This window comes from Scyliorhinus canicula, chromosome 26 (assembly GCF_902713615.1).
Source record: "Scyliorhinus canicula chromosome 26, sScyCan1.1, whole genome shotgun sequence".
NCBI classification, from domain to species: Eukaryota; Metazoa; Chordata; class Chondrichthyes; order Carcharhiniformes; family Scyliorhinidae; genus Scyliorhinus; species Scyliorhinus canicula.
In genome coordinates this window covers 12070388-12080487 of record NC_052171.1, presented here as the reverse complement: position 1 = coordinate 12080487, position 10100 = coordinate 12070388, and the positions used below count along the sequence as shown (strand labels likewise).

The 10100-nt window shown below is 53.1% G+C and overlaps 1 protein-coding gene across 6 annotated transcripts in view; it reads left to right on the top strand.

Annotated features, from left to right (window-relative positions):
• The first annotated feature begins 2187 nt into the window (after positions 1–2187).
• LOC119957506 (heparan sulfate glucosamine 3-O-sulfotransferase 1-like) overlaps positions 2188–10100 on the top strand; it is a 31431-nt gene continuing 23518 nt past the window's right edge. Inside the window, exons 1-3 of one of the 6 annotated variants that reach the window (XM_038785623.1) lie at positions 2188–2519; positions 8776–8864; positions 9630–9717. The gene's annotated coding sequence lies outside the window, so the exon portion shown is untranslated. Of the gene's footprint in view, positions 2520–8589; positions 8865–9629; positions 9718–10100 lie in introns of all 6 variants that reach the window. The other 5 variants (XM_038785621.1, XM_038785624.1, XM_038785620.1 and 2 more) reach the window with 5 other exon arrangements.

Here is a 10100-nt window from a genome sequence, read left to right as displayed (position 1 = left end):
AGGAAATTTGGCAAATTGGACCCAAAATTGGCCGAGTGTCAGGAAGCAGAGGATGATGGTCGAGGGGTGATTTTCTGACTGGAAGCCTGTGTCCAGTGGGGTCCCGCAGGGATCAGTGTTGGGGCCTTTGCTGTTTGTGGTTTATATACACAATTTGGACATGAATGTAGGAGGATTGATCAGTAGTTCGCGGATGATACAAAGATTAGTGGGGTGGTAAATAGTGAGGATAGTCTTCGATTACAGGAGGATATAGGTGAGCTGATCAGATGAGCTGATCAGGAATTCTATCTGGATAAGCGTGAGGTGATGCACTTGGGCAGGACAAACAAGGCAAAGGGATGCACAATAAACGGCAGGAGCCTGGGAAGCACCGAGGATCAGAGGGACCTTGGTGCACATGTACACCCGTCCCTTAAGGAGGCAGGGCTGGTGGATACAGTGGTTCAGAAGGCACATGGCCTTTATTAGCCGAGGCAGAGAGTTTCGGAGCAGGGAGGCTCTGCTGGAACGTTGGTCAGACCACAGCGAGAGTATTGTGTGCAGTTCTGGAATTCACATTACAAAGAACATTACAGCACAGGAACAGGCCCTTCGGCCCTCCAAGCCTGTACCAGTCTTGTATCCTATCTAGACCAACCGCCTATATCCTTCCATACCTCCTCTGTTCATGTATCTATCCAGGAGGAGGGATGTGATAGCACTAGAAAGGGTGCAGAGGAGATTTACCAGCATGTTGCATGGGCTGGAGCGTTTCAGCTATGAAGAGAGATTGGATAGACTGGGATTGTTTTCCTTGGAGCAGAGAAGGCTGAGGGGGGACATGAGTGAGATGTATAAAATTATGAGGGGCATAGATAGAATAGGCAGAAAGAAATGTTTCCCCTTGATGGAGGGGTCAATGATCAGGGGGGCAGAGATTTAAGGTGTGGGGCAGGAGGTTTAGAGGAGATGTGAGGAAATTGTTTACCCAGAGGGTAGTGGGAGTCTGGAACTCGCTGCCTGATAGTGTGGTGGAGGCAGAGACCCTGATAACATTTCAGAAGTATTTAGATGTGCATTTGAGATCCCAGGGCAGACACGGCTCTGGGCCAAGTGCTGGCAAATGGGATTAGAATGGTTGTTTTCTGGCCAGCACAGATGGGCCGAACGTCCTTTTCTCTGATGTACGATTCTAAGACTCTAATAAGAATAGATCATTCACCACATGAAACCTCCCTGTCTTCCATATTAAGAATTGCAATAAGGCAAATAATTGGCATCTTAGTTAGTGTGCTTCAAAGGTTATTAACACAAGGATTGACTTTGCAATTCTCTGGAAAAGCTGACAGATTTTGCATCCCACGCATTTTCAATTCATGTGGAGTAATGCAAATTCAAGTGAGGACCACGCGGATGAATAGGAGGTTTAAAATAATCTTTTGTGCCGATCAATCCCATCATTCCCTCTGCAAAACGGCAACTTTCACACAAGTTTTCATGAATAACTTTTAACAAATGAGTTTGTTGCCTAAGGTTAATAGATTGGGACACAAAGAGAGAATAAATGGCATTGGTCATTTTCGCTTTCCTGAAAGAAATCCCTTTGCGGCGACACCAATTGTCGTGTTAGTTGATCTCGGGCAGTTGTGCAGATGACTAAAATTGACTTCAATATCTTAAGTCACAGAGTGGGGGGTAGTCGGTCAGGGTTCCTCCTCCGCATCCGCCCCTCTCCCCAGTGCACCGAGCCCACCGACTCCTGCCGTGTTCGGGCATGGACAGGATCAAGCTGTGCAGCGAAGCCACTGCAGTCGAATAGCTCCACCCGCGCCACCATCTGACCTTGCAAAGGAGGTGAGATAGTGGAGGACTGGGGTGTAACTGAAGTCCGGGAGAGGGGTGAAGGAGACGGAAAGGGGACGTTATGCGCAAAGGTCGTGCGACCCACGATTGCCAATGCCCTCAAACACAGTAAACCTGAGGTAAAACTAAACTGTTTTGTCTTTTCTTCAGGGTTATTGGCTGCAGGTGAACGGTTAAATTGTCAATGAAGGCGTCTGGGATCTGGGGCAGTAATAACTGAGACATTTGCGATTCGTGGCTTCTTCACATCGCTGGCGGAGGCTTTATGAGCAATCTCTTTTTAGTACCGTTTACTTATTAAGGACGCCTTCGTCAGCTATACCGCTGTGTGATAGCACTCTGAAAAACAGCAGCAGCCATCGAATATTGATGTGAGGCGTCACAGCCACCCCTCCCAGCCGGACAGCTCCCTAGACTGCTAACTTGGAGTTGCTGAAGTGAGCTGCTGAACAGGCAGCTGTTCCCTGTGAAGCCTGCAGTACATTCCCATGCAAAATCACTGAGGTCATTCGCAGGTTAGTAGAGCAGATGAAGGGGACCGATCTCCTTGGACTGAAGGCAGTGGAGGGGGAAGATTTGGCTGCGATGGACAAGATTATGGCCAGCTTGGATCAGGTCGACAAGAACTAGGGGGAGGCGTTTAAGATTTAAGACCAAAGTGTTCTTGGATACAGGTATGTTCCCGAATGTTCACAGCAGGGTAACATGTCGACAGTACCCCTTGCAATTCGATGTGGTAATTGTGAATCGCTACTCCCTGGGAATAAGATCGATTTAAATCGCTCCATCTCAGATGCCTGGTCCCCAGTCAATCCCCTCTCTACCATTCTCTCTCTCACGCTCTTCAATGGTCGCTAAAACCTCCCTCTTTCACTCGGTTTTTACCTCTCCCGTTATCTCGCTGTTGAAGATTGTTTGTGAATATCCCTTGCTTTGAGCTCACGGCAGGCGCGGGATTGACACAAGTAATGGGCGGCACGGTGGCGCAGTGGTTAGCACTGCTGCCTCACGGCGCCGAGGACCCGGGCTCGATCCCGGGTCACTGCCCGTCTGGAGTTTACACATTCTCCCCGTGTCTGCGTGGGTCTCACCCCCACATGCCAAAGATGTGCAGGGTAGGTGGATTGGCCGCGCTAAATTGCCCCTTAATAGGAAACGAAAATGGGATACTCAGAATTTAAAAAAACATGAAATTAAAAAAACAAAGATTGACGCAAGTTGCTGTCGATTTTTAGTCACCATTTAACTGCCGCATTCCCGACGAGGTGGAGATTTAAATAGCTGTCAGCTGTAATTGATTGAAGCTTTCTGAGCTGTGGATGTTTAGTTAGATTCCTGGACATGCAGGTCAGAGGTGGGTTTTTTACGCAAAGAGTGGTGAGGCCGTGGAATGCCCTACCTGCAACAGTAGTGAACTCGCCAACATTGAGGGCATTTAAAAATTTATTGGATAAGCATATGGATGATAAGGGCATAGTGTAGGTTAGATGGCCTTTAGTTTTTTTTTTCCATGTCGGTGCAACATCGAGGGCCGAAGGGCCTGTACTGCGCTGTATCGTTCTATGTCTATGTTCTATGTCCTAAAAAGTAAGGTTAAGGAGGGGGGTTGTTGGGTTGCGGGTATAAGGTGGATATGTGGGTTTCAGTAGGGTGATCATTGCTCGGCACAACATCGAGGGCCGAAGGGCCTGTTCTGTGCTGTACTGTTCTATGTTCTATGATGTCTCAATACAGGTAAACCTCACCGAAAAACTGGTGAGTGTGAAAGCTTTGAGAAGGAGATGTTTTAAAGTATGCATTACTCAGGAACGGAGTATCTCCTGTCAGGATTCACACTTGGGAGCCAGGAATCCCCGGCTAGATCACCTTGGTCTATCGGGACTGAACGATGTGATTTTTTTTATTTTGCACTGTATTCACCCTGGGAATGCCTTCTCTCACACAGCAAGATCCCGCACAAAGCAATGTGATGCCAGTGATGTTGAGACATGAATATTGGCCACGGTATTAGGCGAACATCCCATTCTCCCTGTATTGAAACAGCGTCACAAGATACCTTATGTTCCTCTGCTGACAGTGCAGCACTCCCTCAGTACTGACCCTCTGACAGTGCAGCTCTCCCTCAGTACTGACCCTCTGACAGTGCAGCACTCCCTCAGTACTGACCCTCTGACAGTGCAGCTCTCCCTCAGTACTGACCCTCTGACAGTGCAGCACTCCCTCAGTACTGACCCTCTGACAGTGCAGCTCTCCCTCAGTACTGACCCTCTGACAGTGCAGCACTCCCTCAGTACTGACTCTGACAGTGCAGCGTTCCCTCAGTACTGATCCTTTGACAGTGCGGAACTCCCTCAGTACTGACCCTCTGACAGTGCGGCACTCCATCAGTACTGACCCTCTGACAGTGCGGCACTCCCTCAGTACTGACCCTCTGACAGTGCGGAACTCCCTCAGTACTGACCCTCTGACAGTGCAGCAGTCCCTCAGTACTGACCCTCTGACAGTGCAGCACTCCCTCAGTACTGACCCTCTGACAGTGCAGTGCTCCCTCAGTACTGACCCTCTGACAGTGCAGCACTCCCTCAGTACTGACCCTCTGACAGTGCAGCACTCCCTCAGTACTGACCCTTAGACAGTGTAGCACTCCCTCAGTACTGACCCTCTGACAGTGCAGTGCTCCCTCAGTACTGACCCTCTGACAGTGCAGCACTCCCTCAGTACTGACCCTCTGACAGTGCGGCACTCCCTCAGTACTGACTCTCTGACAGCGCAGCACTCACTCAGGACTGACCCTCTGACAGTGCAGCACTGCCTCAGTACTGACCCTCTAACAGTGCAGCACTCCCTCAGTACTGACCCTCGGACAGTGCAGCATTCCCTCCGTACTGACCCTCTGACAGCGCAGCACTCCCTCAGTACTGACCCTTAGGCAGTGCAGCACTCCCTCAGTACTGACCCTCTGACAGTGAGGCACTCCCTCAGTACTGACCCTCTGACAGTGCGGCACTCCCTCAGTACTGACCCTCTGACAGTGCGGAACTCCCTCAGTACTGACCCTCTGACAGTGCAGCAGTCCCTCAGTACTGATCCTCTGACAGTACAGCACTCCCTCAGTACTGACTCTCTGACAGCGCAGCACTCCCTCAGTACTGACCCTTAGACAGTGCAGCACTCCCTCAGTACTGACCCTCTGACAGTGCAGTGCTCCCTCAGTACTGACCCTCTGACAGTGCAGCACTCCCTCAGTACTGACCCTCTGACAGTGCGGCACTCCCTCAGTACTGACTCTCTGACAGCGCAGCACTCACTCAGGACTGACCCTCTGACAGTGCAGCACTGCCTCAGTACTGACCCTCTAACAGTGCAGCACTCCCTCAGTACTGACCCTCGGACAGTGCAGCATTCCCTCCGTACTGACCCTCTGACAGCGCAGCACTCCCTCAGTACTGACCCTTAGGCAGTGCAGCACTCCCTCAGTACTGACCCTCTGACAGTGAGGCACTCCCTCAGTACTGACCCTCTGACAGTGCGGCACTCCCTCAGTACTGACCCTCTGACAGTGCGGAACTCCCTCAGTACTGACCCTCTGACAGTGCAGCTCTCCCTCAGTACTGACCCTCTGACAGTGCAGCACTCCCTCAGTACTGACCCTCTGACAGTGCAGCTCTCCCTCAGTACTGACCCTCTGACAGTGCAGCACTCCCTCAGTACTGACCCTCTGACAGTGCAGCTCTCCCTCAGTACTGACCCTCTGACAGTGCAGCACTCCCTCAGTACTGACTCTGACAGTGCAGCGTTCCCTCAGTACTGATCCTTTGACAGTGCGGAACTCCCTCAGTACTGACCCTCTGACAGTGCGGCACTCCATCAGTACTGACCCTCTGACAGTGCGGCACTCCCTCAGTACTGACCCTCTGACAGTGCGGAACTCCCTCAGTACTGACCCTCTGACAGTGCAGCAGTCCCTCAGTACTGACCCTCTGACAGTGCAGCACTCCCTCAGTACTGACCCTCTGACAGTGCAGTGCTCCCTCAGTACTGACCCTCTGACAGTGCAGCACTCCCTCAGTACTGACCCTCTGACAGTGCGGCACTCCCTCAGTACTGACTCTCTGACAGCGCAGCACTCACTCAGGACTGACCCTCTGACAGTGCAGCACTCCCTCAGTACTGACCCTCTAACAGTGCAGCACTCCCTCAGTACTGACCCTCGGACAGTGCAGCATTCCCTCCGTACTGACCCTCTGACAGCGCAGCACTCCCTCAGTACTGACCCTTAGGCAGTGCAGCACTCCCTCAGTACTGACCCTCTGACAGTGAGGCACTCCCTCAGTACTGACCCTCTGACAGTGCGGCACTCCCTCAGTACTGACCCTCTGACAGTGCGGAACTCCCTCAGTACTGACCCTCTGACAGTGCAGCAGTCCCTCAGTACTGATCCTCTGACAGTACAGCACTCCCTCAGTACTGACTCTCTGACAGCGCAGCACTCCCTCAGTACTGACCCTTAGACAGTGCAGCACTCCCTCAGTACTGACCCTCTGACAGTGCAGTGCTCCCTCAGTACTGACCCTCTGACAGTGCAGCACTCCCTCAGTACTGACCCTCTGACAGTGCGGCACTCCCTCAGTACTGACTCTCTGACAGCGCAGCACTCACTCAGGACTGACCCTCTGACAGTGCAGCACTGCCTCAGTACTGACCCTCTAACAGTGCAGCACTCCCTCAGTACTGACCCTCGGACAGTGCAGCATTCCCTCCGTACTGACCCTCTGACAGCGCAGCACTCCCTCAGTACTGACCCTTAGGCAGTGCAGCACTCCCTCAGTACTGACCCTCTGACAGTGAGGCACTCCCTCAGTACTGACCCTCTGACAGTGCGGCACTCCCTCAGTACTGACCCTCTGACAGTGCGGAACTCCCTCAGTACTGACCCTCTGACAGTGCAGCAGTCCCTCAGTACTGATCCTCTGACAGTACAGCACTCCCTCAGTACTGACCCTTAGACAGTGCAGCACTCCCTCAGTACTGACTCTCTGACAGTGCAGTGCTCCCTCAGTACTGACCCTCTGACAGTGCAGCACTCCCTCAGCACTGACCCCCTGACAGTGCAGCACTCCCTCAGTACTGACCCTCTGACAGTGCAGCACTCCCTCAGTACTGATCCTCTGACAGTGCAGCACTCACTCAGTACTGACCCTCTGACAGAGCAGCACTCCCTCAGCACTGACCCTCTGACAGTGCAGCACTCCCTCAGTACTGACCCTCTGATAGTGCGGCACCCCTCAGTACTGACCCTCTGATAGTGCGGCACTCCCTCAGTACTGACCCTCTGACAGTGCAGCACTCCCTCAGTACTGACCCTTAGACAGTGTAGCACTCCCTCAGTACTGACCCTCTGACAGTGCAGTGCTCCCTCAGTACTGACCCTCTGACAGTGCGTCACTCCCTCAGTACTGACCCTCTGACAGTGCAGCACTCCCTCAGGACTGACCCTCTGACAGTGCAGCATTCCCTCCGTACTGACCCTCTGACAGCGCAGCACTCCCTCAGTACTGACCCTTAGGCAGTGCAGCACTCCCTCAGTACTGACCCTCTGACAGTGAGGCACTCCCTCAGTACTGACCCTCTGACAGTGCGGCACTCTCTCAGTACTGACTCTCTGACAGTGCAGCACTCCCTCAGTACTGACCCTCTGACAGTGCGGCACTCCCTCTGTACTGACCCTCTGACAGTGCAGCACTCCCTCAGTACTGACCCTCTGACAGTGCGACACTCACTCAGTACTGACCCTCTGACAGTGCGGAGCTCCCTCAGTACTGACCCTCTGACAGTGCAGCACTCCCTCAGTACTGACCCTCTGACAGTGCGGCACTCCCTCAGTACTGACCCTCTGACAGTGCGGCACTCCCTCAGTACTGACCCTCTGACAGTGCGACACTCCCTCAGTACTGACCCTCTGACAGTGCAGCACTCCCTCAGTACTGACCCTCTGACAGTGCAGCTCTCCCTCAGTACTGACCCTCTGACAATGCGGCACTCCCTCAGTACTGACCCTCTGACAGTGCAGCCCTCCCTCAGTACTGACCCTCTGACAGTGCGGCACTCCCTCAGTACTGACCCTCTGACAGTGCGGCACTCCCTCAGTACTGACCCTCTGACAGTGCAGCCCTCCCTCAGTACTGACCCTCTGACAGTGCAGCACTCCCTCAGTGCTGACCCTCTGACAGTGCAGCACTCCCTCAGTACTGACCCTCTGACAGTGCGGCACTCCCTCAGTACTGACCCTCTGACAATGCGGCACTCCCTCAGTACTGACCCTCTGACAATGCGGCACTCCCTCAGTACTGACCCTCTGACAGTGCGACAGTCCCTCAGTACTGACCCTCTGACAGTGCAGCACTCCCTCAGTACTCACCCTCTGACAGTGCAGCACTCCCTCAGTACTGACCCTCTGACAGTGCAGCACTCCCTCAGTACTGACCCTCTGACAGTGCAGCACTCCCTCAGTATTACATTAGTGCCAGTTTTCTCTGCTATGTGGCCTCAGCACACTCCTGGTCTGACGGCCGCTACCCAACTCAATCCCAGGTAATTCCAGGCTTGAATCCCTGGAAAGCTCGCTGGGGGCGTGGGGGGACCTGTATGCCATCCAGCCAGTCAGTTGATTGTTTTGCATTGGGACGGTCGTGCGTGATGTTGATGTGTGTTGCTGAAGCTCTGTCTGTTCGGGGGTCCTTGCAGGAGGAATGCTCAGTGAACAGCTGCCGGGGAAGAGGAGGAAATACATTTTCCCCATGGATCGGATAGAGGGAGGAGCGGGGGTGGGGAGAGCAATCTGTGCCACTGTGTGTGAGCTCACTGTGAGCGGCTCTGACTCCTGACAGCCTACAACAGGAGCAGCAATCTCTTTGTGTGTGTGTCTAACAGCACCAGCCAAACTCCAGTCTGAGGAACAACCCAGGCGGCAAACGATACCCGTCTGACTTCAGGGCAATGGGCACCGCTTCATTTCTCAGGTAGTTTACCCTTTCCAATTCTGCTTGCTTCAAACACCGCAGGTTCTCAGCTCTGTGAGACAAGTGTGTCTGTTTTCTCTTCACCAGGCTGGGGAAAGGGGTGTTAGAAGGTGCTCCTCTCCCTAGGCTGGCAGGGCGGGGTGCCAGTGAATGCCAGCCCTCCTGTGAGGCCACAGGGAACCCTGCCCGGTGTTATCGAAAGGGGCACCCGGCTGTCCCTGATTGGGGAGGGTGGCGTGCTGGCACAGAGTGGCGGAGCAGTGCCAGGGAGGGAGAAGTGGCAGCATTCCCTCTCCCGTAGCACCTAGAGACTGGTTTAGCACACTGGGCTAAATCGCTGGCTTTGAAAGCAGACCAAGGCAAGCCAGCAGCACGGTTCGATTCCCGTACCAGTCTCCCCGAACAGGAGCCGGAATTTGGCGACTAGGGGCTTTTCACAGTAACTTCATTGAAGCCTACTCGTGACAATAAGCAATTTTTATTTCATTAGAGAGGGGGAACGGGGACGGGCAGGCCCTTGCGGCGATGTCTGTGTGCCCACTCCGCTTTAGCCGCTCGAATCTCGCTCGCTCCTCAACGGGACTGATCAGCGGGATAGGGAAACCCCAGTCTCACATCCTCTGGCCGTCTCGGAGTGTGTGGAACCATTTCTAACCCCCGGATGAGAATTGTACAATGCCACATTGTCTTCCTGTCAGCGACCTGTGCAGATTTGTAACTTATTAGTGGATGAGGCTGGTGGAATGATCTTTGGGCTCATTACAGGTCTTAAGTCACTCCAGTTTGGATATGAGGTGACGAAGAAATGTAAAAAGACCTTCTTCAAACTTGTGACAACGTTAATGTGTTCAAGGTATGTACTCCAGAGGGAAAGGAATAGAAGGAAAGAGTGTGTGAGAGAAGGAGAGAGAGAGGGGCACGGAGAGAGAGAGGTACAGAGAGAGAGAGTGAGGTACAGAGAGAGAGAGGGAGGTACAGAGAGAGAGAGAGGTACAGAGAGAGAGGTACAGAGAGAGAGAGAGAGGTACACAGAGAGAGAGAGAGGTACAGAGAGAGAGAGTGAGGTACAGAGAGAGAGAGAGAGGTACAGAGAGAGAGGTACAGAGAGAGAGAGGTACAGAGAGAGAGAGTGAGGTACAGAGAGAGAGAGAGAGGTACAGAGAGAGAGGTACAGAGAGAGAGAGGTACAGAGAGAGAGAGGTACAGTGAGAGAGGTGCAGTGAGAGAGAGAGAGAG